The sequence below is a fragment of the Oryza sativa genome, chromosome 4 (assembly GCF_034140825.1).
Source record: "Oryza sativa Japonica Group chromosome 4, ASM3414082v1".
Classification (NCBI taxonomy): Eukaryota; Viridiplantae; Streptophyta; class Magnoliopsida; order Poales; family Poaceae; genus Oryza; species Oryza sativa.
In genome coordinates, this window is record NC_089038.1 from 17,861,404 (window position 1) to 17,888,221 (window position 26,818).

A 26,818-nucleotide genomic window follows, 5' to 3' on the forward strand; every position below is an offset into this window, starting at 1 on the left:
CATCGTAACGGGCCAAGTGCTATGGCCGCTGCTCATCTCTCCAAAAGGATTCATGCCATCCGTACTCAAACCAAACCGTATGTTTCGTGCGTCCTTTCCAAATTCTTTAAATTTTCTGTCGATGTTTCGCCACTGCGAACCATCGACGGGGTGTCTCAGCATCCCGTCCTGTTGACGCTCTTCAGCGTGCCATCGCATCATTCTAGCATTCCCCTTGTTCCTGAACAAACGCCTTAGCCGTGGTATTATAGGGAAATACCACATCACCTTAGCAGGAATTCTCTTCTTTGTTAGCTGCCCGTCAACTTCTCCTGGATCGTCTCGTCTAATCTTGTATCGTAGCGCTTTGCAAACAGGGCATGCTTCTAGGTTCTCATACTCCTCACCGCGATATAGGATACAATCATTCGGACATGCGTGAATCTTCTGAACTTCCAGTCCTAGCGGGCAGACTATCTTCTTAGCCTCGTACGTTGTCTCGGGCAATTTGTTTCCCTCCGGAAGAATGTTCTTGACGAGTTTCAATAAATCGCCAAATGCCTTGTCACTAACCCCATTTTTTGCCTTCCATTGCAAAAACTCCAGAGTGGTATCCAACTTTTTGTGCCCCTGCTCGCAACCTGGGTACAACGAAGTTCTGTGGTCCTCTAACATCTTGTCCAATTTATGGGCCCCCTTTTCACCTTCGCAGTCCTCCTTGGCGTCCTGCAACATCTGACCAAGATCATCCGCAACGTCGTTACCATCAGCATCCCTTTCCTCCTCGCCCGTTTGATTTCCTTCAAATCCAACGTACTGAGCAAAGTCCGGAATATTGTCGTCTTCCACTTCATCTTCTTCCATTTCAACACCTTGCTCTCCATGAGACGTCCAACAATTATATCTTGGTATAAACCCCGACTCAAACAAGTGGAAATGAATAGTCCTGGATGCAGAATACTCCTTCTGATTCTTACACTTATTGCATGGACAACAAATAAAATCCCTTTGCCTGTTAGCTTCGGCCAATCTCAAAAAATAGTGCACGCCGTCAATAAACTCTTTGGACCGCCGGTCAGCGTACATCCATTGCCGATCCATCTACATGAGTCGAAAAAAAATCGTACACAAATAATTATTCTTACAATAATAACAGTCATACAATAATTATAAGATAATTACAAACTGTTTCAACAGTCATACAATAATGACATATCTTTATTCATACAAAAATCATAAAATATTACACCAAATAATTCTTATTTACTATTTCTAAAGTTTTAAACTAATTTTAATGTGTTTTACTTCTTTTAATTTTCATTTTAGTTTGTTTTCTATTATTTAAGATTAACTTTCACTAGAGTTTTCCTTCTCAACTATTTTATAAAACCTTGTTTAGCAAATGAACTAAATTTCTATATATTCTTTCTTCCCCACACAAATTTTCTCTCTCATCAACTTACAACTAAATTTTGGAGACAAAAAAGTGTGCAAAACATAGGTGCAAATGTAATATGACAAAAAAAAACATTGGAGGATGAAGTTGTAAACCTTTTAGGCACCTCCGATTTGTATGTAATCACCAAAATAAATTCAATAGAAATTTTGGCATGACCTCCCCTCTTTTTTGAAGAAATTTTGAAGCTTGCTTGGGCAGCTGGAGGAGGAAGAAGACATATATATAGGGGTGGGATTTTAGCCCCGGTTGGTAGATCACGGGGATCTTTAGTCCCGGTTGGAATTACCAACCGGGACTAAAGTTACGATCTTTAGTCCCGTAACTTTAGTCCCGGTTGGTAATACCAACCGGGACTAAAGATCCTGGGGGGGCCTGACATGCCCTGACAGCATTCGAACCGGGACTAAAGATGATCTTTAGTTCCGGTTGGTGTTACCAACCGGGACTAAAGATCAAATATGCCCGTTACCCTTTTGAACCGGGACTAAATATCATCTTTAGCCCCGGTTTTTATTGCATCCGGGACTATTGTGGCATTCGGCCGACCGACGAAAGATGGTTTCTCCACCAGTGGCAGCATGGATGGACTCGATCTTTATAAAACGGATGAACTCTTGTGCAATCTAAACTTGGCAGAAACATCACAAACCGCATAGCCAATGCCAGGAAGAAAAAAGGTCAGATGGATGATGACTGTAGCTAATTGGAATGGGAGGTATCCGAGAGATCGGTTTCAGTTCCAGTGATATTCTGGGTATACCTGCTTTTGCAAGGATGCGCACGTATGAACATTCTGTGTCAAGAACTGAAAGAACCAGTTTGTTTATCTGCAGCCGGTCCTTCAGCCAAAGGAGATTCATAGAGGGCGCTTGATTCTTTGAGTATCCGAAGGATAATGAGCTTGTTCAGCTCAGCCCGCACGCCAAACTTTTCTGGGATTCTGGCCAAGTGGTTAGCTAGAGTAGGTGGCCCATCAGCTCCAGCCGGTGGTTTTTTTTTTTATGTAACCCGCCTAGGATTTTTACTCCTACTTATTAAAAATATAATTGGTAGTTCTCCTGTCGGTTCATTTAAAAAAAAGCAGGGATAGCACCCCTTTTCTAACTCGCGGAGTATCAAACAACTGAGCAGAATTTTATTTTCTCCATTATATGATATTATCATCTGAGTAATATTCTCTTTTTCTCTTCGGTATACCTCACATTTCCTTTGAGTATTGAGTCAGGGGCTACACGTGGTATGTCATGTTTTCGCAAACTTTTTCTAATGCTTATCCAGATTGCTTGCAAACGGATCCGAGTAGAAAGACCGTTAGGTAGTAAAGGTCTATCTATCCATGCATACCGATTTGTATGTGCGCATACGAAAAATTATTCGAGCCAATTCCTAGCACTCGGGGCTAGTCGGATAGTGTATAACGCAAGCTGCTAGGTACTACTTAGAAAAAAAAAATCAAAAGCATGCCACACAGTTTGTCTTCTGCTCTTAACACTCGAAAAAGTATCCGCGTAACGAATTGATCCATGAAGCTTTACTACATGAAAGAAACATTCAAGTTACCCAAACACGTGCCTAGGAAGTGGAGCCGACCCACGATGCTTGGGGGCTATGATTAGATGGGAATAGTGTTTAAACGTAAGGAGAAAGCTATTCAGGGGAATTAAATTTATAAAGAGGAGAAACACATATTTACTTAGGTTTTCCTCGAGTAATCGTTATGTATATCATATACTACTGATGCTATATGTTTATTTTGAAGGGTTCAGATTTGCATACGCATAATAGGGATTCAAGGGCATGAGCCTAATTCCCACTCTCGAAGTGTGGATCAGTTGGTATGCCACATGAGGTTTTGCCAACTGAATACTCATGTTAGATGGGATTCAGATACCATCTTTACTTTAGTATGCCCCATAAGGCCTTGTTCAGTTAATCCCCATGAAGGAGGAATTGGAGGAGATTTATTCCACACCTATTGTGGTGTGAAATTATTGTCCCCCAATCCCCTCCAATCATCTTCAATCCCCTCCAAACCGAATAAGCCCTAAGGGATAAACCACATGGATTAGAAGTTACTCGGATAAGATACATTTGGTCCACATCACTCGATAGTTTTGTCACTCGGGAGCAGAAGATTGGAAGATTTATAAAATGTTGCATGTGCTGTGCGTAATTGGCTTAGGGCCTTTACGTTCGGTAGTGGGCTAAACTAAAAGGGTTAATTTGATCTATGCTATTGCAATATTGCCGATTTAGAAAAATGCTACTATTATTCACGATATCGGCTGGATATCACTGTAATTTTGTAAAATTGAAATCATGCCATCACCGTCACAGTTTCGATCCCTTCTATCTTCTACTGTCTTCTTCTGTGAAATCGTGGCTTGTTCTCGGCTCAGTCAAAGAAGAGCCCTGTGCCTATGGCCTTCCGGTCGGGTCTCCTCAAGACAGCGATGGCGGTGTTGGCGTGTTCCCGTGTTCCACCGCGACGCTCTCTTCCCGCCACCACCTGACGCCAAGCGTGGTAGCCTCCTCTGCCAACGCCTCGCCGCCAACGTCGCGCTCTAGGCCTCCCTGGTCGACACGAGCGGCCGCCTCCACTCACCCGTCTTCTCCGGGATACCCTTCGAGAGTGGCGAGTACTTATTTGCCCTTGTTGGCATTAATGTATTAAATAGCGGGCTAAGGCATTTAGCGGTTAGCTTCTCAAACAGCTATAGCGGGCTAAATGAAGCTATAGCGGCTAAATTGTACATGAGAGCAAATAGCTAGAACCCTTCTCAAACAGCTATAGTGGGAGATAGCGGCAGTTTAGCGGAAGATTTAAAATCATGGTCGGCGTCGGCACACCGTCAACCAAGGCGATGCTCGTCGTCATCGACACCGGCAGCGACCTTGTCTAGCTCCAGTGCAGCCCCTGCCGCCACTGCTACGCCCAGAAGGGCCAGGTGTTCGACCCACGGCGCTCGAGCACATATCGCCGGGTCCCCTGCACGTCGCCGTAGTGCCGCGCGCTCCAGTTCCCCAGCTGTGACATCAGCGCAGCCGGAGGAGGCTGTAGGTACATGGTGGCACCGGCGACCTCGCCACCGACAAGATCGCATTCGCCAACGGCATGTACATTAAAAACGTCACGCTCAGGTGCGGCCACGACAATGTGGGGCTGTTCGACTCGGCGGTCAGGATGCTCGGCGGTCGGGCTACTCAGCCGCGGCAAGATATCCATCTCGATGCAGATGGCGCCGGTGTATGGAAACGTCTTCGAGTACTGCCTCAGCACCTGGACGTCCCGCGCGCAGCTCCTACCTCGTGTTCGGTCGCACGCCGGAGCTGTCATCCACGGCGTTCACCGCCCTGCGCTCAAACCCGCGTCGCCCAAGCCTGTACTTCGTGGACATGGCCGGGTTCAGCGTTGGTGGCGAGGGGTTGGCGATGTCGGCGACGGACGGGTGGCCGCGGCCGCACGGAGGTGCGTGACGATAACGTCCTTGAGCGGCTGGCCGAAGGCGTCGACGGCGGCGAAGACCTTGAAGCAGCGCTGCCATGATGGATATGAGCTAGGAGAGAGATAGTGAAGAGGGAAGAGGGGAGGATGACATGTGGATCCCACGTCTAAGGGCATTTTGGTTTATATGAAAACGGAAAACGTGACGGCGATGACATGGATCCAATTTTACAAAATTGCAGTGGCACCTAGCCGATATCGTGAATAGTAGTGGTATTTTTCTAATATGACAATTTTGCGGTGGCATGTATCCAATTAGCAAACTAAAATAGGGCATGGGTAAACTTCGCTTTCCCATTGGGTTGACCGCTGGTTATGTTAAAATAGTAATGCTAGTGTTGTTTTCTCAGAACCCTACAAATATACAAATTATGATGCACCTCATGTTGCTGTAGAATAGCTGAAACTCGTAATTTTTTTGGGTATCAAGAACATTCTCTAAAAAAGGGAACCGACAGCTCCTCAGGTATAAACTTCAGGGGTTCACGTCTTCTCTCTTTGAGGCCAAAGGTGCTGCCATCCAGTCCACCTATACCTTATTTAAGGGCTCTGTATGTTTTTCCCAACTTCAACTTTGATTAACAGCCAATTAATTGATAAAATCAGTTGTGCTGGACCAATTTAAAAGACAATTGATTGATTATTAGTATTGCTACATGTACTTAAGAAATCCTCACAAAACTTCCTGCCACCATTTAATTTAACTATTTGTAGAAATCTATATTTAGTCACACCATGTCAAATCACCGTATGCCGTATGCGCACTCGTTGATAAGCAGCACTCGCATGGGGTCAGGGTCACCATCAAATAGTGCTAATATTACGGAGTATTTTTGCAAAGGGAGTAATCAAAGTTCCAATACAAAATCGCGGTCGTAGTAGTACAATACAAAGACGAGTTCACGGAAACAGCATCGAAGATGAAGTTAGGGTTAGGGTTTTGGCGGCGCCCGGGCGACTGGCGCGCGGCAGCCATTTTCTCCAATGGGAGAAGAAAATGGATGGAGTTCTACTCCGATCTACTCAGGACGTCTGCAGAGCCTTCGTCTGCGTTCCAAGGCCCGACAGCGTTCATGCAAGGTGAAACAACAGTTGAAGATGATGATGCAGTGGAGATTGAGTTGGAAGAGGATGAAGTGAAGAAGGCCGGTCAATGGACTGTTCTTGCGAGGTTCTATTCCCTTAAGTTCCCTAACCAGGTAGCATTGTTTGAGGATATGCGAAGAGCTTGGCGCCTGCGAGCAGAGATGAGTTATAAATCTTTGAAGGATAATCTGTTTATAGTATCCTTTAGTGCAGAAGGAGATCACAAGTTCGTTCTTCAGGGGGGGCCGTGGCTTCATAGAGGCGATGCACTGCTAGTCGCAGACTTTAACGGGTTGGTGAGTCCTTCTATGGTACCCCTAGAAACAATGCCTATTTGGGTCAGAATCTACGATCTTCCCCTTGTTATGATGAACAAAGAAAGAGGTGTAATCTATGGCAGTAAACTAGGCAAGGTTCGAGAGGTGGATGTTCAGGAGGACGGCTGTAATAAACATGATTTTTTCAGAATCCGTGTGGATCTCCCAGTCAATCGTCCACTGAAGAGGATGCTAGCTATCAAAATCAAGGTGAAGGGGGCTGAGGAAATTCGGAGATTTAATCTGAGATATGAGAGGATACCACACTTTTGTTTCTTCTGTGGATTTATTGGGCATTCAGATAAGGAGTGTGAAAAAAGGCTTGCAAATGAGGAAGATCCCCTGATGTTTTCTGCTGAACTTCGCTGTTCTCCTTTAAAACCTTTTGAGAGGAAGGTGAGTAAAGTGAAAGCTTTTCAGAGTTATGGGGTTCAGAGGAAGTTGTCCTTCAGAGGTGCAGGAAGCGCAAGCTCTTCTTCGGCTGGTCAGATGCAGAGAGTTAATATCCACGAAGATACTCCACCAAGAGTTGATGCATTTGATGGGTTTGATTCCAAAGAGGGAAAAGGGGAAGAATCGGTTGATGCACAGTTAGCGGATAAAGCTAATCTTCTGTCTGTTTCTGAGCAGAATTCCTCGAAGAAGAGGAGTGAGCACAAAATCGGGCCTGTGGAGGAGTCTGCCTCTCTGCCGTCAATGGAAATGATCCCAGCAATCCGCAATTTGAATTCTCACCAAGAATCCCTTGAAGAAAGCTCTAGTGCAGACTGTATTAGTCCTACTAAGAGGAAGGCTTTGACGGCTCCTGTTGCTAAGGGCTTGGGGACTGTAAAACAAGCTGTCCTAGAGTATGATCAGACCAACACAGGAGCCGTGTCAGGGGTGACACCAAGAGCGTTGAAGCGCCTTAAAAAGGGAGCGGATATGAATGCTAGTGGGGAAGATATGGAAGCAACCAGCCCCGGGGCTGCTGGTAAACTGGCGGGACCTAAGAATGGGTCTCGCCAGGAGCAATGAGTTGTCTAGCCTGGAACTGTCGCGGTCTGGGGAACACGGCGACAGTTCGAGATTTACGTGCCTTAATCCAAAAGGCAGGTTCCCAGTTAGTCTTTTTATGTGAAACTAGACAAAGTGTGGAAAAGATGAGTCGTCTTAGAAGGAAGTTGGCCTTTAGAGGTTTTGTTGGTGTCAGTAGTGAAGGTATGAGTGGTGGTCTTGCTTTGTATTGGGATGAGTCTGTTTCAGTCGATGTCAAAGATATTAATAAAAGATATATTGATGCGTATGTGCGATTATCCTCTGATGAGCCTCAATGGCATATCACCTTTGTGTATGGCGAACCTCGGGTTGAGAATAGACATCGTATGTGGTCACTACTCAGGACAATTCGACAGTCATCCGCTCTGCCTTGGATGGTTATTGGAGATTTTAATGAAACCCTTTGGCAGTTCGAGCACTTCTCAAAAAACCCACGTTGTGAAACTCAGATGCAGAATTTTCGTGATGCCTTATATGACTGTGATTTACAGGATTTAGGCTTCAAAGGGGTTCCGCATACATATGACAATAGAAGAGATGGATGGAGAAATGTGAAAGTCAGGTTGGATAGAGCAGTGGCTGATGATAAATGGAGAGACCTTTTTCCAGAAGCACAAGTCTCACATCTTGTGTCCCCCTGTTCAGATCACAGTCCTATCTTGCTAGAGTTCATAGTGAAGGATACCACTCGACCCCGTCAGAAGTGTCTTCATTATGAAATTGTGTGGGAAAGGGAACCAGAGTCTGTGCAGGTGATTGAGGAAGCATGGATTAATGCTGGTGTTAAAACTGACCTCGGCGATATTAATATTGCCCTCGGTAGAGTTATGTCTGCTTTGAGATCCTGGGGTAAAACAAAGGTGAAAAATGTTGGAAGGGAATTGGAAAAGGCAAGGAAAAAGTTGGAGGATCTTATAGCGTCAAATGCTGCTAGATCTTCTATCCGCCAAGCAACTGACCATATGAATGAAATGCTGTATAGAGAGGAAATGTTATGGCTTCAACGTTCTCGGGTAAATTGGCTAAAGGAAGGAGACCGAAACACTCGTTTCTTTCATAGCCGCGCAGTTTGGAGAGCTAAGAAAAATAAGATCTCTAAGTTGAGAGATGAGAACGGTGCTATTCATAGTATGACATCGGTGCTGGAAACTATGGCTACTGAGTATTTTCAGGAAGTTTATAAGGCTGATCCGAGTCTTAACCCAGAAAGTGTCACCCGGTTGTTCCAGGAGAAAGTCACAGATGCTATGAATGAGAAGCTCTGTCAGGAATTCAAGGAGGAAGAAATTGCTCAAGCAATATTTCAAATTGGACCCCTTAAATCCCCTGGGCCGGATGGCTTTCCAGCCAGATTTTATCAGAGAAATTGGGGCACCTTAAAGAGTGACATAATCCTGGCAGTCAGGAATTTTTTCCAATCTGGGTTAATGCCTGAAGGAGTGAATGATACAGCTATAGTTCTTATCCCAAAAAAAGACCAACCTATTGATTTGAAGGATTATCGGCCGATAAGTCTTTGTAACGTGGTGTATAAAGTGGTTTCTAAGTGTCTAGTTAACAGGTTGAGACCAATTCTTGATGATCTGGTTTCTAAAGAGCAAAGCGCATTCATACAGGGTCGGATGATAACTGACAATGCCCTACTAGCGTTTGAATGTTTCCACTCGATTCAAAAGAACAAGAAAGCTAACAGTGCTGCTTGTGCGTATAAGTTGGATCTCTCAAAGGCCTATGATAGAGTAGACTGGCGATTTTTGGAGTTGGCTTTGAACAAGTTGGGTTTCGCTCACCGTTGGGTTAGTTGGATTATGTCGTGTGTAACCACGGTGAGATACTCGGTTAAATTCAATGGAACCTTACTTCGCTCTTTCGCTCCAACTAGAGGTCTCAGGCAAGGAGACCCTCTGTCGCCATTCCTATTTTTATTTGTGGCCGATGGCTTGTCCCTCTTGCTCAAGGAAAAAGTGGCACAAAATTCCCTAACTCCGCTCAAGATTTGTTGCCAAGCCCCGGGAATTTCACACTTATTGTTTGCTGACGACACACTGCTCTTCTTTAAAGCTGAAAAGAAGGAGGCAGAAGTGGTGAAGGAGGTTCTGACCAATTATGCTCAAGGAACTGGACAGCTTATTAACCCTGCCAAGTGTTCGATCCTCTTCGGTGAAGCTTCTCCCTCATCAGTGAGGATATAAGAAACACTCTGCAGGTGGAGAGGGATAACTTTGAGGACAGATACCTAGGCTTCCCTACACCTGAGGGAAGAATGCATAAAGGGAGGTTTCAGAGTTTGGAAGCAAAAATCGCGAAAAGGGTAATTCTATGGGGTGAAAATTTCCTTTCTAGTGGGGGAAAAGAAATCTTGATCAAGGCTGTTATCCAGGCCATACCAGTCTATGTGATGGGGCTTTTTAAGTTCCCAGAGTCAGTCTGTGATGATCTGACTAAGATGACAAGGAATTTTTGGTGGGTTGCAGATAATGGCCGGAGGAGAACACATTGGAGGGCCTGGGATTCCCTGACGAAAGCAAAAATCAATGGGGGTTTAGGGTTCAGAGATTACAAATTGTTTAACCAGGCTCTGTTAGCTCCTCAAGCTTGGCGATTGATCGAATTCCCAAACAGCCTATGTGCCCAAGTGCTCAAGGCTAAATACTTTCCGCATGGTTCTCTGACTGATACAACTTTTAGTGCAAATGCTTCTCCTACTTGGCATGGCATTGAATATGGTTTGGATTTATTGAAAAAGGGAATCATCTGGAGAATTGGGAATGGTAATTCAGTCAGAATATGGCGCGATCCCTGGATCCCGAAAGATTTGTCACGAAGGCCGGTATCAAGTAAAGCAAACTGTAGACTGAAATGGGTGTCAGATCTAATTGCAGAAGATGGAACTTGGGATTCAGCCAAGATCAATCAGTATTTTCTGAAAATAGATGCAGACATCATTCAGAAGATCTGTATTTCTGCTCGCTTGGAGGAGGATTTTATAGCATGGCATCCGGACAAAACTGGCAGATTTTCTGTTCGAAGTGCTTACAAGTTGGCCTTGCAGCTCGCCGACATGAATAATTGCTCAAGCTCGTCCTCGAGCAGACTTAATAAATCTTGGGAACTAATCTGGAAATGTAATGTCCCACAAAAGGTCAGGATTTTTGCTTGGAGGGTGGCTTCTAACAGCCTAGCAACCATGGAGAACAAGAAGAAGAGGAACTTGGAAAGATTTGATGTTTGTGGCATTTGTGACAGAGAAAAGGAAGATGCAGGACATGCACTGTGCTGTTGTGTCCATGCAAATTCACTCTGGGTGAGTATGCACAAATCAGGGAGTATCTCCTTGGACGTCAAATCAATCCAGTTCGATAATTTTTGGCTCTTTGATTGTCTAGAAAAGCTTTCAGAGTATGAGAGAGCTCTAGTTCTCATGATCATTTGGCGGAACTGGTTTGTGAGGAACGAAGTTATGCACAATAAACCAGCCCCACCAATGGAGGTTTCGAAAAGATTTATAGAGAGTTATGTGGACTCTCTGTTCATGATCCGACAAAATCCCCAGGTGAACTTGGAGAAAGGTAAATATGTGGTGAGTGTTAATTTCCCGAAAACTACAGCAATCAAACATACCCTGGAGCGGAAAACCGTCGTTGGGAAAGGCCGAGGAATGGGTGGATGAAGCTAAATGTGGATGGCTCCTTTGACATTAACTCTGAGAAAGGAGGTATTGGAATGATTCTCAGAAATTGCCTGGGTAATGTGATCTTTAGTTCCTGCAGATCTCTTGACAGTTGCAGTGGCCCCTTGGAAGCCGAACTGCGCGCGTGTGTGGAAGGTCTTCACTTAGCGCTCCACAGGACTCTTCTTCCAATCCAAGTGAAAACTGATTGCAGTTCTGTGATCCAGCTCTTAAATCACCCAGACAAAGATCGCTCAGTTCTGGCTAATATAGTTCAGGAGGCTAAATCACTAATGGCCGGGGATCGGCAAATTGCCATAAGCAAAGTTCAGCGTAGTCAGAATGTTATTAGTCACTTTTTAGCAAATAAAGCTAGAGCTGAGTCCCTCTCTAGTTTTTGGCTAGGAGAAAATTGTACCTTTATCTCGCATTTTGTTGGCGAGGACTGTGATTAATTTATTCTCCTTCCCCCGCAAAAAAAAAATAATAATTGTGCATATGATGTACGACGCCCTGAAAACATTATCTTGAATTTTGTCTTAGATTCTTCATTGCTGCATGGATTTTATCCATCAAAATTGGCATTAAAACTATTACTATGTCTTGCTCATACATCAATCTTGGGTTTTCTCTGGACTGTTTACAAGTACAGGAGTTAACTCAGGGATAAATAAACGGCGTAAAACTTTTTGTTCACTGACGCGTACCGGAGTAGTTGTTCAGTACCCCAGGGTGGGCATCATGATAATCATTTGGTTTCAGTATGTGAATTGGATATAAATAGTAGGCAACTGATACGATTTTAGAGACGCAAGTGTAGGAAATGATATAAAGTAGAGCACGCCTTGTACAAACAATGAACCCACGAGAGTTAGCTGTCTAGAACGACAATTGCCATCAAGAAAATTGCTTGATGTTGGTTCACAATATTTATATATATGTAAATTTGTTAGGTGCTCCATGGTTCAAATTGAGTATATACTCAATTCAAATGAGTATAAAATTTTTTAAATGTTTAGGTATTAACATTAACTACTTTACTAACTAGTTTGAAACAAGTATGAACTGAATTTAAACATGTTTTTATTAGATTTTGGTTCTAGGTATGTTGGCGGATGGCATGAGGCCCTTCGACCAAATCTGCCGAAACCCGTGGCAAAGACTATGGAGCAAGAACGGCGAGAGGTGAGGAGTCGTGCGAGTACCTTGTCAAGCCAGAGGCGTCCCAGGCGAAGGGTGCAAGGCGAAGAGTACCTGCCGAAGGAAGACGACTTCGCCATGGCAATTTCGCCCCCGCGAGTGCCGAAGAAGCCTTTCCGACCCATCAAGCCTAGGGGCCATAGGGCCGGCGATCGCCCGACGGCCCATCAGAGGCCCATGAGCCTCCATAACATTTTGTACCCCTGTAAATATCCCTTTCGTAAGGGCAACCATGTAAATTCCTCTGTATAACCTAAACCATAGTAGTAAGAACCTGTAGCGGGGTTATAAATAGTCCGCTAGGGCCATGTAATGGGGGGATCCGGAGTAAAAAATTCTAAAATTAATACACTTCGTTTCTTTCCAACCACTGTTGAGTAACCACGTTTTTCGACGTATGCGGTTGTCGTTTCGATAACAGCTGGCGCTGACCGTGGGGACCTCCGAGCGAAACCACTGAGAGCGAATGCCACCGAGAAAGGTCGTGAAGGAGAAGGTTACAAGGCGAAAGGAAAGCGACGCCGGAGCGGACATGGCCGCCGAGGAGGGAGCAGAGCCTTCGGCACCCGTGGCCGAAGATGGAGGAGGACCATCTGCTTCCACATCTACGCCATCACTACCGCCTTCGGCCCCTGCCACCTCTGCGCAGGTGCCGAACGCGGCCGACGTGGCGAAGGCGGCCGCGGCGGCAAGGGCACTTCAGACCAGGGTGGAGATCCTTTCGACAAGCCAACTGTTGGTGCACTAAGCCGCTCCATCGCAGCCGGCAGCGGCCCTAACCGCGCTCGCCGTTGTGCAGGCCCAAGTCAGCCCTGACCCCGAAACACAAACCGAAGCCGACATGGAAGCCATGCGACAGAACATGACACGACTCGAAGACATGCTTCGCCAAATGCAAGAACAACAACAAGCATACGAGGCGGCAAGGTGGACCAAGGTCACGTCGGCTCCAATCCTCTAGTATTCGGCAGGTTATGTCCCACCCCAAGTCCATCCGCAAGTGACGACCCAGCCCTTTCCGCCACAAGTCACGTAAGCACCAATGTACTTCGTCGGGCAGCAATCGACTGCAGCAGCGCATCCGACCCCTCACGTGCAACTGCAAGCTCAACCAGTCGCTGCCCAAGTACAACATCAACCTCCTGGCCAAGCGCCACAAACAATGGCAGAAGGGGCTTCGGCATTGCAGGCGCAGCTCCAAGCTTTCCTTCAGCAACTCAACCAACCCCACTACATTTCAAGTACAACCCCATCGGCTCGCCTGGAGGGGAATACAGGTCAAGGTGTGCCTAATTGGTTGCCGTCGAATCAGCCAGGCCTGGGGGCTTCGCCGTGGAGTCAAGGACCGTAGTTTGACTTCGTCAACGCTGCTCAGGCGCCAACCGTTCGGCAGCAAGCACCTACTCCAGGCTTCGGAGCAAACCAAGCACCAATCCAAGCCGCCATGACATGGTCACAGCCAACTTTCGACCCATCCATGGCGGCTCAGCAAGTATCTCCAGTCGGAGCCGGCCAGCCGAATGCTATGGCCCAACCCCACGCACAAGCCGTGATTTCGCCCTTCGCCACGCCGTACCCGCAGCAAGGTGCGGTAAACAGGACGGGGGGCGAAAAGGGGCTACTACTGAGTGGGGGAATCAAGACTCGTCCAATCCCACCCCAGTTCAAATTCCCACCTGTCCCGCGCTATTCAGGCGAAATTGACCCGAAGGAGTTCCTTTCCATCTACGAGTCAGCGATCGAAGCGGCTCATGGCGACGAAAATACCAAGGCAAAGGTAATACATCTCGCTCTAGATGGCATCGCCCGTTCTTGGTATTTCAATTTGCCAGCCAATAGCAATTACTCATGGGAGCAATTGCGCGATGTCTTTGTCCTTAACTTTCGAGGCACCTATGAGGAGCCGAAGACGCAACAACATCTACTCGGCATTCGCCAAAGGCCGGGCGAGTCGATAAGGGAGTACATGCGTCGCTTCTCGCAAGCCCGATGCCAAGTTCAAGACATAACCGAGGCATCGGTCATAAACGCCGCTTTGGCTGGCCTGGTCGAGGGCGAACTCACAAGAAACATCGCCAACAAGGAGCCACAGACGCTTGAGCACCTACTTCGCATCATTGACAGGTTCGCAAGGGGCGAGGAGGATTCCAAACGATGGCAAGCTATGCAAGCTGAGTACGATAAAGCTTCCATCGCCGCTGCACAAGCTCAAGCACAAGTTCAAGTTGCTGAACCACCTCCCCTCGCCGTTCGCCAGCCTCAGCCGGCGATCCAAGGACAGCCGCCAAGGCAAGGCCAAGCCCCCATGACCAGGAGGAAGTTCAGAACCGACCGTGCGGGCAATGCTGTGATGGCCATCGAAGAGGTGCAAGCCCTCCGCAAGGAGTTCGACGCCCAGCAAGCAAGCAACCATCAGCAGCCAGTCCGCAAGAAGGTCCGAAAAGACCTCTACTGCGCCTTCCACTGCCGCTCTTCGCACTCCACGGAGCAATGCCGAAACATTAGGCAACGTGGCAACGCGCAAGATCCAAGGCCACAGTAGGGAGCAACTGTTGAAGCACCTCGTGAAGCAGTGCAGGAGCAAACACCCCCAGCCGAACAACGCCAAGATGCATAGTGAAGGGTAATCCAAGTGATTACAAGGGCTGGCCCGCCAAGCCAGTTGTCCAAACGGTTGAAGAAGATGCAGATCCGAACGGTCCACAGCATCACTTCGGCGGGTGAAGGGGCGCCGCAATATCTGAACCAGCTAATTTCTTTTGGGCCGGAAGACGCCAAAGGAGTTATGTTCCCGCATCAAGATCCTCTAGTGATCTCAGCCGAGATAGCTGGCTTCGAAGTCCGACGAATCCTGGTTGACGGAGGGAGTTCGGCCGATGTTATCTTCGCCGAAGCATATGCCAAGATGGGATTGCTCACCCAAGCCCTTACCCCAGCACCAGTGTCGTGATCGAGAAAATTGCCTTTTCCCGAACGCTAGTGTATTAATCCCCGTCCCAGGAAAAGCCGGGGTACACCAAACAAACATGATACAAAAGACACATCTTTATTATATCGATAATATTTACATTATTACAAAGGCACTTCAGGCCTGACAATAAAAAAAAAAAACAGCAGCGGACTAGCAGGCCTACGGCTCCATCTTCACAGGCGCTCAACTGGGGTATAAGCCAGGACTCCACCTAAGACTTCTTCTCCAAAGCTTCTCTTACTGAAGGGGGGAAAGAGTGAGCAAGAATGAGTACAACCACAGTACTCAGCAAGCCACACTGGAGATGCATAATTAATGCAAGGGGGTACAAGGGGATAATAATATCGGGGTTAAGTTTTGCAGTAAACAGCATTTAAAAGTCATTTAGTTGCCCAAAGCTATTTTATAAAGACGATCCTAGAGCTACACAGTATTATTAATCAAGGCCGTGGACCCACACGAACCTGCCTTAACCCAAGGCCTACGATGATTCAGACCGAACTGGCAACCCGACCCTGGGTCCCAGCTCGTCCCAAGCCAACCCAGGCCAACCATTCCACATTTTAGTTATTAAGCAGGTTTTAAGAATTTAAAACACTAACTTGGGTACATTGCTAGGCTTGCCCATAACCGAGGGCGCGGCTATTCCAATAGGTTTTACTCTGATCAGAAGTGTACATCTTTACCCACAAGACACGTCTTCCTCACGTGCAACCACGTGCCACATACCACCACGGCATATGGACGGAAGACATGACATAGTTTCCAACCCATCCTAGCCATAGACAAGAGTACCGACCCAACCCACCTACGGCCGGAACCCCTGGACAGGCAGGCAGAATTGAGCCCCTAGCAGCAGGACACCAGCCCTGTGCCATGACACGGTTCTTTAGGTTAAAACAAACATTAGGAGACTTGAACGGGTCGATTCAGAGTTCGTATGACCAAGATATGATCATCCGAAGTTTAATGCTGTTATATGGAGATTTGCGGATTATTATAATTAAGCTTTGCAACTATAAAACATGTGTAAGCGCTAGCCTGGAAAAGACAGGAAGGCTGTGCCGTTGACATGCGCACTCCACATGTCAACCTAAGGGACCACAGTAGACCGAGTACACAGAGACGGTCCATGGGTCGACGGAAGTGGACCCCGTGTGTCAACCGAGGCGAGTGGCCGACAACCGGACTCCCCTAGACACCACGCAAGCTGCACACGTGGAAACCACGCGGCTACCGAGCGGGCACACTAACACGGTCACCACACGCACAAGCGAACGACTACCGACACCGGTACACGGGTACCGGGGTCGACAACCGCACAACGGGTACGGGGCGACACCGAAAGAACGAGGACGGGGCAGCGAGAGGAGAGATCCTTACCACCACGCGACGAGGCGTGGGAACGACAACGACGAACGGGCGAGGCGGAGACGGACGGCGAGGGAACGACTTCGGCGGCGATCCTTGGACGAAGGCGAGACGCGGCCGGCACAAGGCTTGACAACGCTGAGGCGAGGACGAAGACGACGACGGGGCTGCCGCGGCTCGCTTGACGGACGCGGACGACGGACGAGAACGGCTCGACGGAGGGACGAACGCCACAACGACCGGGAACGACGAGAGGACGACGACGACTACCGGGGCCGGCGAGGAGGCGACGAGGGCAGCCTGCAGCGGCTGCACGGAGACGAGGACGGCGTGGAACACGCCGCTGCGAATCTGACGACGGAGGCGGCGCCGCGAGACGACGAGCCGGCGAGGACGAACGATGATGACGACGACGAAGACCGGCGGTGTTCGGGTGGAGGGGAGGCGAGGCCGAAGGCGACCTTGCCGCTACAATGCCGGAGGTGGTGGTGGCGCAGCGAGCCGACGAGCCGGGGAGGAGGAAGGGGCGGCCGAAGAGACGCCGGCGACAACGAGGATGGAGAGGCCGGCGCAATGCTCGACGACGCGGTCTCCAGACGAATCAGAGGGCAGGCCGGGGTGGAGGTCGATGCGGCGACGCCGAGGGAGGAGACGGCGCGGCCGGCCCGCACCTGAGCGGCGCGGCAGGGGCGGCTGGAGGCAGTACAGTGGCGGCAACGCCACTGGACGACGACGGGAACGCGCCTCCGGCAGTCACCGCACGAAACGGAGGGCAGGCCGGGGGAGAGGAGGCGGCTGCGACACCGGGGAAGGCGACGGCACGGCCGGCCGGTGCACGGTCGAGGAGGGAGAGGCGGCTGGAGACGCCCGACGCGGGGGAAAGAGAAGGGCGACGGCGGGGAGGTGGCTAGGGACCACGGGAGATAGCGGGAGGGAGCTAAAACGAGAGAACGGGGCGAGGGGGTTCCATTTTATAGGAGAGGAGAGGGAGCCGGGCATGGGAGAGGGCGGAACGGCGACGGGAAACACGGCCGGCGGCCATGGAAAGCGGCCGGGGAAGACGCGGGCGTTCCCGGCGATTGGAGGCACGATTCAAGGGGGAAATTGGGGGGAATTGAAGAGGATTCAATGGGGATTAAAACCCCCTAATCAATTTTGTAATTGGCCAATTGAATCAAGCGGATTTGGAGGAGGGAGCGAGCTAGGGGTCGCACGAGAGAGAGAGAAGCCGGGCGGGAGGAAGGAGACGACCGGGTGGGTGGGACCCACCGGTCGGGCGCGCGGCGTCAGCGCGCGTGCGCACGCGGGAGGGGAGCGGCTCGGGAGGCTGGGTGGGTTGGCTTGGGCCGGGCGGCGGCCCAGGCGGGAGGAGGCGGGAGAAGGTGGGCCGGGAAGGAGAGGAGGGAGTGGGCTGCCCGGGAGGGGAAGAGAGGCCCGGGAGAGAGAGGGGAAAGAGAGGGAGGAGAGGGAGACTTTGGGCTGGGCCGAGAGAGAGAGGGAGGACTTTGGGCCAGACTTGGCCCAAAGGAGGGAGAGCGATTTATTTTTAGTTTTTCTTTTTAGTAAACTTTGATAATTGTTTTTGTTGCTTAATAATTATTTCCGGTGCTCTGAAAATTCAAGTAAAATTTGATGGCTCTTTTTAGACCAAGGAGAATTTAACAAAAATTCTCCGGGCCACATTTGAATTTTTCTTGTACATATTTTAGTGTTTGCCAATTTCTTTTCGAATTTTAATTAATTCTATTATTCCTTTTAGAGAATGATTTTTAATTCGGGATGAATTTATCAGGACGTGACAAATCCACCCCCCTTACAAGAATCTCGTCCCCGAGATTCGAGGAGGCTAGCATGAAGATAGGTTGGGTGGTCTTCTCTTCTTATCTGACTTCTTCCGTCGCGTCTTTTATAACAAACTTGCCTAGCAAAACTTCTCCACTCTAGGCTGCTTGGCTCGATCCCTTGTTGCAGATGGAATCTTCTCTTCACCTGACTTGTCCCTGGTTGAACCTTTAGCTGACTTCGACAGGGTTGCGGCACTTGAAGATGGGGCTTCAGTTCCAGAACTTCGCATAGTTCATATCTTTGGAGTCAACCTCATACAAGTTACCCACTTCACGTTATGCGCCGATATCAGCTTGTCATTACTAGGATACCATGCTTGCCATCGGGAGAATACCACGCTTGGCGTTTCCTTCTAGCTTACTACCATATGCTTTAGACTATGATATCCCGCTTACTAAGAATACCATGATTGACAACTTGCCACTAATTGTCTCATATTAGCTTTCCTGGTCTCCGGTGCTAGATATTTCCTCTATTCAATGTGAGGGTCGGTAACTTTGCCTTTGAATTATGTTTCCCAAGGTAACCAAATTATCCCACTTGACATGCTTTGACGTCTTCCCAAATGACTTTACTGCTGAACTTGTTATTGTCTCATCGTTTTCCTGCCAAATCTGAAGCTTTGTTGTTAGATGTGATTTTAATCTGACCTCTATAGACTATCTTCGAACATATTACTTGGTTCATAACTGGGAATAGCTCCCACGAACAGACAACTCGGATTCACTTTCTTTACATTCAGTTTACTTCCCACTATTCTCTTCATGTTGTCATCATTTAGCATTCAAAGTATTCCTTTACACATTCAACCCTGACGTATTCTTTTCAGATTTCTTTTATCAATCACCTTTCGACCTACTTCTTTGCCCGATAATAAACACCTTTGCTGGTATCTTCTATCAATCACCTTTTAAACTTTGTCAACCAAGTACTCTTCACTCCGAGAGTTGTGGATGCTTCTGGTGACAATGAGGTCCTTTGGCTTGCTGCCTTTCAGTGAAACCTTGAAGTGTTTCGCCAAAAGTTATACTGACTGTCTTTGCCTTTGATCCGAAAAAGACACATATGAAACTCTTAGTCCAAACAAATGTCTCTTTGGTTAATCGCTTGATTTTCTTTTCCATCCTCAGGTTGGTTATTAACTCGAGGTTAGAACATAGTTCCTCTAAAATGAGACCCTAGGTCTCATTTGACAGTAAACAATTATACACATAATCCCATATCAGCATCTTCCAAAAGAATCCTCATAGAACTTGTTTTTATCACACATGTCTCCCTTATTACACGAATACCAGGCCCTGCCTTAAACAAAAAGGGAAGGTGCTTAACATCGGTACATTGCATCCTCAACATGAATCATCCATAAACATAACAAACTCATTGTTTATAATCATGAATATATTTATTTATTACATGATTGCTGCAAACTCCCGATTACAGTGGTAAGTAGCGAACTGAAAATCACAAACATGGCTACTCATTCTGATTCTGGAGAGGTATAGCTGGCATTGTTCTAGTGACTGCATCATCCTTGATTGGTTCTGTGATGATGTGATAGGACTGCATATTGCTATCATTCACAGGAGAAGCTTCCTTCTGATTGCTGGTTGAAGCGATTAACGGTCTTCTGCTTGGTATCGCCCTCCTGAGGTTGATTGCCCTTCGCTCGGCCTGGAGTAGGTCGGGGAGAGAAACAACTTCTTCCATCGACGACAATTCTTTGCTGAGGCCGTCGGTGCAGAGAATGGTTGGTACTGAAGGTATTATTGCTATGATTTATTGTAGAGTCCGGTGTAGCAGGAGGAGCATTGGTGCTGGGGATGATATCGTCGATGTTGCTGTTGGAGCTGACTAGCTGATGAGACAATCGTAGGGTTGTTCGTTGGATTTCTGCGGTCTTGGTCAACAACACACTGAGTTGGCAATCCTTGGGCACATGGTTTGTACCTTCGCACAGAAAACATGTGACCTTGCGGGTGGGACATTCACCTGGTGGATGGTCTTCCTCACAATGAGGGCAGAGTGTGAGACACATGCTAGCAACGTGTCCAATTTCTCCACAACGGGTGCATGCTTTTGATTCCATCTCTTCCTCGCCGAGATGTCGGGGAGACTCATCTTCATCATCCGAGGAGACTTGATCTGACCCTTCACTATCAGATACTCTGCCACCATGGCTTAGGAGGTGCTGGGTCAACTGTCGTGCACCTCGGAAGGTATTTCCTCTTTGACGTCTAGGAATAGTTATCCCAGCTGGAGGCCATTCGGTGCTGGTAATAGTCATCTTACGTACTTCTTCTTCAGTTCGCATCGGTGCTTTTCTCTTATGATTCTTACTCTTCTTGCCTTTGGCTTGCTTAGTACGTGACCCCACGTGGTATGAAAGGCTAGGAGGAAAGCATTTCCCGGGATTCAATGGATTCTCTCCATTGGGCTCTCTACTTTGCACACTAGGCTGCAAGCTTGACTTGGTGCGAGGAGGCTGGTTTAGCGATGTCTGCCCTGCTAAACCAAAGGAAGGGGCTTCTTTGGCATATACCCATGGACAATTCAGGGCATAGTGTCCTTGTTCTCTACAATCATGACAAAAGGGGACATCCTCTTCTGGCATTGGAAGCTCATTGACCTGGGTGGCAAATGCTCGATCAAACACATACTGATTTTGGTCTTGACTTCCAACCAATGGTAGCTGTGAACCAAGCAGCATGCTCGGAATGGACCAAGGGTGTGCCCTGGTTAACTCTCTTGAGGCCAGTGGTGGATTGAGTTGAAAACTTGAGTTACTGGAGGCATGCCCGCTGACATTCTTTCCTTTTTCTCTGTTAAACATCTGTTACAGGGATTGAGGTGAGAGAGGAAACAAGCCAGGAAAGAATAGACCAGAACTAGAGACAGGACCTTAAAGGAACTAACTCTTCTTGTTGATGTGTTGTTTGTTTCACTTATTCTGCAAGTTGATTAAGCAAACAACCTAGCATGGTTACATCACAACCCACCGATGCAAACCACGCGCTACACACACAAGCAAGGAACACACGACTAACAACACTACCCTACAGGGTGGCTTAGGTTCTGCGACGGGTTCTCCAAGATCTTCACTCCTGCTTCACAGCTGGCTTCATTGCTTCCTTCGCTTCGCTAGCGGACCCTGCGGTCTTCCGGAGCTTCGGCAAACAATTGGCGACATCTTCTTCTTCGCAAAACTAACCATCTCGTACCAGTTGAAATTTGAAGAAGAAAGAAAGAGTAAACATTTTGCAAATAGCATAGGGGAAAGGAGGAGAAAGGAACTTTCGCAAATAGTTTCATTTATAAAATATGTCCTTAGGTTTTATCCACTTGGCTTATCCTACAGTCGAGATGGCTCTGATACCAGCTTGTCGCGACCGAGAAAATTGCCTTTTCCCGAACGCTAGTGTATTAATCCCCGTCCCAGGAAAAGCCGGGGTACACCAAACAAACATGATACAAAAGACACATCTTTATTATATCGATAATATTTACATTATTACAAAGGCACTTCAGTCCTGACAAATAAAAAATAAAAAAAAACAGCAGCGGACTAGCGGGCCTACGGCTCCATCTTCACAGGCGCTCAACTGGGGTATAAGCCAGGACTCCACCTAAGACTTCTTCTCCAAAGCTTCTCTTACTGAAGGGGGGAAAGATTGAGCAAGAATGAGTACAACCACAGTACTCAGCAAGCCACACTGGAGATGCATAATTAATGCAAGGGGGTACAAGGGGATAATAATATCGGGGTTAAGTTTTGCAGTAAACAGCATTTAAAAGTCATTTAGTTGCCCAAAGCTATTTTATAAAGACGATCCTAGAGCTACACAGTATTATTAATCAAGGCCGTGGACCCACACGAACCTGCCTTAACCCAAGGCCTACGATGATTCAGACCGAACTGGCAACCCGACCCTGGGTCCCAGCTCGTCCCAAGCCAACCCAGGCCAACCATTCCACATTTTAGTTATTAAGCAGGTTTTAAGAATTTAAAACACTAACTTGGGTACATTGCTAGGCTTGCCCATAACCGAGGGCGCGGCTATTCGAATAGGTTTTACTCTGATCAGAGGTGTACATCTTTACCCACAAGACACGTCTTCCTCACGTGCAACCACGTGCCACATACCACCACGGCATATGGACGGAAGACATGACATAGTTTCCAACCCATCCTAGCCATAGACAAGAGTACCGACCCAACCCACCTACGGCCGGAACCCCCGGACAGGCAGGCAGAATTGAGCCCCTAGCAGCAGGACACCAGCCCTGTGCCATGACATCTCGACTACCGGGCCGCAGCTCGTGTAGCCTTCATTTGTCCTAGAGATGTCCATCGACCCCCGACTTCGTCCATCTCCATCCGTGTACTTTTGTTTATAACCAGACTGAGCCACAAACTAAGCCTTACCCATTAGACATGTGGAAGTACGGTAGTGCTTTGCAACAGAGGCCCGAAGACCGGTCCTTATGTGGCCGAGGTGCTACTAACAAAACCATGCACCCCGAGCCCAGCCTAAAACCATTTTGAGGGTTTTGAATAGAGGGGGAGGTGTGCGTCCCATTCCACAATAATCCAACCATTCCATAGTGTCCAAGTGATATGAATATTCCCAAAGTCTAGAGTTATAAAACCGCCTAATGTTGCCTAATTAATCAGCGAAGCATCTACCTAAATTCATACTAGTGGAACCATGAATAGAGTACTCACTAGTTGGGGTTTTATTTATTCTAGGGTGAACAAGGTAATAAAAACAATAGCAATAATAATGTCATAACAAAGGTAAATAGGCATGGCTAAATAAAACAGTGATAACGCGGGAATTTAAATAAAGCGATAATGCATTAATTTAAATCAAAATAATTTTATAAACTGGGATTCAATATGCTCAAGGATGATGTGACTTGCCTTGCTCAGAGAGAACGGCCTTCCGAACCTTCGGCGACGACCGCGAACCACGCTTCGGGAACCTCCGGAATGACAGAAGCTACGCGAAGCACACAAGCAAAGCTACAAGCCTATAAAGAAGCAATAACAATACATAAAAAGAAAGCACACGGTTCTTTAGGTTAAAACAAACATTAGGAGACTTGAACGGGTCGATTCAGAGTTCGTATGACCAAGATATGATCATCCGAAGTTTAATGCTGTTATATGGAGATTTGCGGATTATTATAATTAAGCTTTGCAACTATAAAACATGTGTAAGCGCTAGCCTGGAAAAGACAGGAAGGCTGCGCCGTTGACATGCGCACTCCACATGTCAACCTAAGGGACCACAGTAGACCGAGTACACAGAGACGGTCCACGGGTCGACGGAAGTGGACCACGTGTGTCAACCGAGGCGAGTGGCCGACAACCGGACTCCACTAGACACCACGCGAGCTGCACACGTGGAAACCACGCGGCTACCGAGCGGGCACACTAACACGGTCACCACACGCACAAGCGAACGACTACCGACACCGGTACACGGGTACCAGGGTCGACAACCGCACAACGGGTACGGGGCGACACCGAAAGAACGAGGACGGGGCAGCGAGAGGAGAGATCCTTACCACCACGCGACGAGGCGTGGGAACGACAACGACGAACGGGCGAGGCGGAGACGGACGGCGAGGGAACGACTTCGGCGGCGATCCTTGGACGAAGGCGAGACGCGGCCGGCACAAGGCTTGACGACGCGGAGGCGAGGACGAAGACGACGACGGGGCTGCCGCGGCTCGCTTGACGGACGCGGACGACGGACGAGGACGGCTCGACGGAGGGACGAACGCCACAACGACCGGGAACGACGAGAGGACGACGACGACTACCGGGGCCGGCGAGGAGGCGACGAGGACAGCCTGCAGCGGCTGCACGGAGACGAGGACGGCGTGGAACACGCCGCTGCGAATCCGACGACGGAGGCGGCGCCGCGAGACGACGAGCCAGCGAGGACGAATGATGACGACGACGACGAAGACCGGCGGTGTTCGGGTGGAGGGGAGGCGAGGCCGAAGGCAACCTTGCCGCTACGATGCCGGAGGTGGTGGTGGCGCAGCGAGCCGACGAGCCGGGGAGGAGGAAGGGGTGGCCGAAGGGACGCCGGCGACAACGAGGATGGAGAGGTCGGCGCAATGCTCGACGACGCGGTCTCCGGACGAATCAGAGGGCAGGCCGGGGTGGAGGTCGACGTGGCGACGCCGAGGGAGGAGACGGCGCGGCCGGCCCGCACCTGAGCGGCGTGGCAGGGGCGGCTGGAGGCAGTACAGTGGCGGCAACGCCACTGGACGACGGCGGGAACGCGCCTCCGGCAGTCACCGCGCGAAACGGAGGGCAGGTCGGGGGAGAGGAGGCGGCTGCGACACCGGGGAAGGCGACGGCACGGCCGGCCGGCGCACGGTCGAGGAGGGAGAGGCGGCTGGAGACGCCCGGCGCGGGGGAAAGAGAAGGGCGACGGCGGGGAGGTGGCTAGGGACCACGGGAGATCGCGGGAGGGGGCTAAAACGAGAGAACAGGGCGAGGGGGTTCCATTTTATAGGAGAGGAGAGGGAGCCGGGCATGGGAGAGGGCGGAACGGCGACGGGAAACACGGCCGGCGGCCATGGAAAGCGGCCGGGGAAGACGAGGGCGTTCCCGGCGATTGGAGGCACGATTCAAGGGGGAAATTGGGGGGAATTGAAGAGGATTCAATGGGGATTAAAACCCCCTAATCAATTTTGGAATTGGCCAATTGAATCAAGCGGATTTGGAGGAGGGAGCGAGCTAGGGTTTGCACGGGAGAGAGAGAAGCCGGGCGGGAGGAAGGAGACGACCGGGTGGGTGGGACCCACCGGTCGGGCGCGCGGCGTCAGCGCACGTGCGGCGCGCGTGCGCACGCGGGAGGGGAGTGGCTCGGGAGGCTGGGTGGGGCGGCTTGGGCCGGGCGGCGTCCCAGGCGGGAGGAGGCGGGAGAAGGTGGGCCGGGAAGGAGAGGAGGGAGGGGCGGCCCAGAAGGAGGAGGAGAGGAGGGAGTGGGCTGCCCGGGAGGGGAAGAGAGGCCTGGGAGAGAGAGGGGAAAGAGAGGGAGGAGAGGGAGACTTTGGGCTGGGCCGAGAAAGAGAGAGGGAGGACTTTGGGCCAGACTTGGCCCAAAGGAGGGAGAGGGATTTATTTTTAGTTTTTCTTTTTAGTAAACTTTGATAATTGTTTTTGTTGCTTAATAATTATTTCCGGTGCTCTGAAAATTCAAGTAAAATTTGAGGGCTCTTTTTAGACCAAGGAGAATTTAACAAAAATTCTCCGGGCCACATTTGAATTTTTCTTGTACGTATTTTAGTGTTTGCCAATTTCTTTTCGAATTTTAATTAATTCTATTATTCCTTTTAGAGAATGATTTTTAATTCGGGATGAATTTATCAGGACGTGACAACCAGCATCGCTCCGCGGTTTCGGCGGAGAAGCAGTTCAAGTTCTTGGCCAAGCACTTTTGCTGATAGCTTTTGGCTCGGGGGAGAACAGACGCGAAGAGCAAGTACTGTTCAACGTCGGCGACATCCCGTACAACTACAACGCCATCTTCGGCAGTGCGACCCTGAACAAGTTCGAAGCCATTTCCCACCACAATTATCTCAAGCTCAAGATGCCTGACCCGATAGGGGTGATAGTAGTCAAGGGGCTTCAGCCTTCGGCCGCTTCAAAAGGCGATCTAGCCATAATCAACAGAGCAGTGCACAATGTTGAGGCCGAACCGCATGACCGGCCGAAGCACGCGCCAAAGCCCACTCCTCATGGCAAGATAATAAAGGTGCAGATTGATGATGCCGACCCCACAAAGCTCGTATCACTGGGGGCGACATGGGCGAGGAAGAAGCTGAGAGCATCCTAGAGGCGCTCAAGAAGAACATTGATATCTTCGCCAGGAGCCCCGATGAGGTGGGAGGTGTTCCGACAGATCTCATCATGCATCACCTGGCGGTCAAACCGGATACCAAGCCAAAAAAACAGAAGCTGCGCAAGATGTCCGCCGATCGCCAAGAAGCGACAAAAGCCGAAGTCCAAAAACTGCTCAGAGCTGGGGTCATTCAAGAGATTGACCATCCGGAGTGGCTGGCGAATCTAGTGCTGGTGCGGAAGTCAAACGACAAATGGCGCATGTGTGTCGATTTCACAGACTTGAACAAAGCATATCCGAAAGACGATTTCCCCTTGCCGCAGATCGACCAGCTCGTGGATTCAACAGCTGGCTGCGAACTCTTGAGTTTCCTAGATGCATATTCCGGCTACCACCAAATTCCCAAAACATCCTTCATCACTCCATTCGGCACATTTTGTCACCTCAGGATGCCTTTCGGCCTGAGGAATGCAGGAGCAACCATCGCCATGCTGGTGTATAAGGTCCTT

At 49.0% G+C, this 26,818-nt stretch overlaps 1 pseudogene; it reads left to right on the forward strand.

The window, feature by feature from the left end:
• Positions 1 to 5,944: 5,944 nt before the first annotated feature.
• Positions 5,945 to 14,796, forward strand: LOC136356204 (uncharacterized; annotated as a pseudogene).
• The last annotated feature ends 12,022 nt before the right edge of the window (positions 14,797 to 26,818 follow it).